Source organism: Sinocyclocheilus anshuiensis, unplaced genomic scaffold (assembly GCF_001515605.1).
Source record: "Sinocyclocheilus anshuiensis isolate Anshui unplaced genomic scaffold, SAMN03320099.WGS_v1.1 scaffold139, whole genome shotgun sequence".
NCBI classification, from domain to species: Eukaryota; Metazoa; Chordata; class Actinopteri; order Cypriniformes; family Cyprinidae; genus Sinocyclocheilus; species Sinocyclocheilus anshuiensis.
The window spans coordinates 336,870-340,622 of NW_015549566.1; positions in this window are offsets into that span (position 1 = coordinate 336,870).

Sequence of the window (3,753 nt, forward strand, 5' to 3'; positions counted from 1 at the left end):
AGCCAAATGTATTAAACATCATAAACCCGTCTTTTTAGACAATAACAAGACATGGGTGTCATGTAGGCTAAAAAAATGTTTAATTGGACTGAATTTGTATTTAACGTGAATGCAATTTAATAAAAACGTTAGAAATTGATAATTAGCCTATATAATGTTTCCTTTCCACGGTTATTCAAACAGCGAATAAATTATATATAGAAAGTGACATTATCACTAACATTGATCTATCGAGTTTAAGCACGCTCAAAAAAAAACTATTGTTATAATCACTGAAGCTGTATACACTGTGAAATTAATCTCTTACTTACATTGTACATACATCTGCGCTTTGTTGTTTATTATGAGAGAATTCGCCAAGAGTCCGGAATTCAGTCAGCGAACGCGCGCGCACTCAACAAAACTGATGAGTTTCAACGATGCCTCATCTGAACTCCTCTGATTGGCCATTGCATTCCTAAGCTCAACAGAATTGTGTGTGATTGGTTAAAATACGCAACACGGTAAAAACGCCTAAAATTAAATATGGTGCAACATGAGCAAATCTTAATTTAATGCCGCAATCGACACTGTCTATTCATATTCATTTTGTTAGCAACAGACGTAATAGATTTAATTTGTTTGTGCAGGGGCATTTTTGTCTAATTTAGTGGCATTTTTGCCCCAAGTCCCCAGGCCAGGGGAAGGCTAAGCCTTACACACGCTCCGCCTATGCGCATAATACATCAATCTAAAACACGGCGCTCAAGTTTAAAGAAATTCAGCTTCTAAAATCAAGTCTCTAGACCTTGCGGTTTAAAAAAAAAAAAAAAACTTCCACTGACCTGTCTCGCGACAAAAAAACTCTATCTGTGTGAACCCAGTATTTTAATAGTAGACAGCAGGTTTGATTACGGTCCGACAAATACGTGAATGGGCCACATATGTTTTTGTTGTTGTTTTTTTACTTTGTGCTACATCATCGCCCCCTTTCGTTACCTCAGCCGCCCCCTCATCAGTGCTGCCTGGCGCCGGCTCTGAGGACGAGAATATTGAGGAAACAAAGGATGGTTTTCACGAAGGACGCAATATTGATGTGCGCATGCGCAGTAAACCCTGGTAGGACAATCTGACAGGTAGGATAAAATGTCAGGACACCTGTTTATAACATAGCAAAAGAGGAAAAAGAACGGGTTGTTAACCACTTTCGTTTTTATATAACTATAAACTATGATAAAAGTTCATCAGCATGCACTGATTAATCCCATGTTGTAGGAAAAAAAAAAAATAAATAAATAAAAAACATGCTCGTGCAACCAACTGAGAAAGTTAGTCGCAAAAGAGCGACCAGTGGGAAGAATGAGTCTGGAGCCCTGATTAATTAAAAATAACAATGAATCCATCTTTTGTTTTAGTCTTAAAAAGTTAAAGGCTTATAACATAGCAAAAGAGGAAAAAGAACGGGTTGAATGTTAACCACTTTCGTTTTCATATAACTAAACTATGATAAAAGTTCATCAGCATGCATGCACTGATTAATCCCATGTTGTAGCAAAAAATTAAAAAAAACATGTGCTGGTGCGACCAACTGAGAAAGTTAGTCGCAAAAGAGCGACCAGTGGGAATAATGAGTCTGGAGCCCTGAATTGCCCAGCTCCCCCTGTCAATGATCTAGCACCCCCTCAGCACCTGCGTTCAAAATTCTCAGGCGCCGCCCCTGCCCAACCTGTATCCCGAAGCTCTCAACATTCCAGTCATCATCTTTCTACAGTACACAGGGCCGCAAAAAGTAACTGCTGATCGAACGACTGCATCCACTCTCCCTAGCCATGCGTAATCAAAACAATGAATGTTCCTTCATGCGCAGAATTTAGAAATGGAGGAAATACTGGAGCCTCTCCCGAGTCCATATTGCTGCTGTAGGACCTCTTGAACTTGTTTGCATGTGTATCCCAGCTCCTCTAACCTGCGGATTACACTTTCGTAATCATCAAACACACTCCACTCACACATCTTCCAGAAAATCTGTGGTTGTTAACGTGCAGTCACACAGTTAATGGAGGTCTGATGATTAATTATTGCATGGTCAGACACGGTCCAACCGGGAGCGCAAAGCAGAGAAGTGGAAAATCAGAATATTTTTTTTATGTTAGTTCAAAAATCAGATTCGGGCGCAACAACCCAAACACGTAAAATTGAAAATTAAAATGAGAGACAATTATCCGTTTGTAAATTGCTCCAAAGAAATTGAAAATGAAAGTTTGAAGCCAACTTTTCATTTGGTTCATTTTGATGGTGCGAATTGAACAAAGAACTGCAAAGGGTTACACGGACCATGTGGGGATATTTATGTTAGATTATTTTGATTTATCCAGAACACATAGCCATAGGCTAGTTCTTCGACTTTGGGTAGGCTAATTTTATGTATGAGTTATTTCAAAAAAGGCGACTTTTTGTGGTCACATTAAAATTGACTTGCGTGTTAGCCTATGTTTTACCCTTTCCTCAGAGTTTAAATATGAAAATCAGCCATAAAAATAGTAATTATGTTTAAACTACGGAAATCATACCACATAAGTGAAAAAAACATGTCCACCAAGACCAAAAAGTGTTTTATTATTTATTTTTGTTTGTTTGCGTTTATTTGGGATACTTACGATAAATGGATAGCACTTTAATACTGTAAAGCCTGACATATGAAATAATTGTCAGAAAGAAAGAAAAAATTATAATATATTTTTATATATTTAAACTTTAGTCAAAATAATTATATCTAAAACAAAAATTGCATGTGTGATTTATGTAGGCTATTGTATAATGTTTTATACGCCTACATCATGCTTTTATGGCCCATATATGATATAGTGATAATATGGAGCTCACACTCAAGGAGGGAAAAAATGCCTAAATTGAATTCAAAACCCAAAATATGCAAGTTGGTGCAGCTGTTGTCATTTGGCCTAAAAGTAAGATGAAATGAAAAACAATGAGATATTTATAACTGTATTGCAGACTACTTACAAATACATATAAATATCAATTTTTCCAATAATATGTCTCAGAAAGATTATTTAAATGCTTCGTTTTGATGCAAGCTCTGTAGTTCCCTTTCAAGGGAACTTCGAACTGCGTCCTCTAGGGGTCGCTATGGGGAACGCCTCGTCGTGACCCGTGTCTGAAGCATACAATGAAAAAACACCAACAGCATGTTGGCCGGAGACAGCCCATGACATCACTACCGGTGCTATTATAGTATAAATAGGCGCAGGGAGAACATGTCATTCTCTTCTTCGTCTTCACTGACCATATTGTTTGAAGCATGCATTTCCGTGGTAAGAGCGATCTATATTCCTATCGTTATGGCGAGCACTAGCAAAGCGTTTAGAGGGTGTGTGCATCCGCGTCGTCGTTATTTGACACCTGATGACACACACGATCTCTGCGTTGTTTGTTTGGGCAAAGAGCATGCACGCGATGTCCTTGAGGGGGCAATCCGTGTTCATTGTGAGCGTATTTTGATGAAAAGCTCCGCTCTCGTTTGTCTCTGTTTTCGAGGAAAGGGGGGCAGCCATCTGCTTCCCGCGGCTCAGGACCCACCGCTGCTGAGGCACGGAGGAGGATGGGCTTGTGGGGATCGCAGGTGGATCCGGTTGATGAGTTTAAAAAAGGGGCTTTCCCTCTCGCGCTCGTCGGCTGTGGACGAGAGTAAGCTGCTGGAGGATGATGTTATTTCTTTAACATCGTTTGATCCGGGGGCCGGTGCTCTGCTGGGTT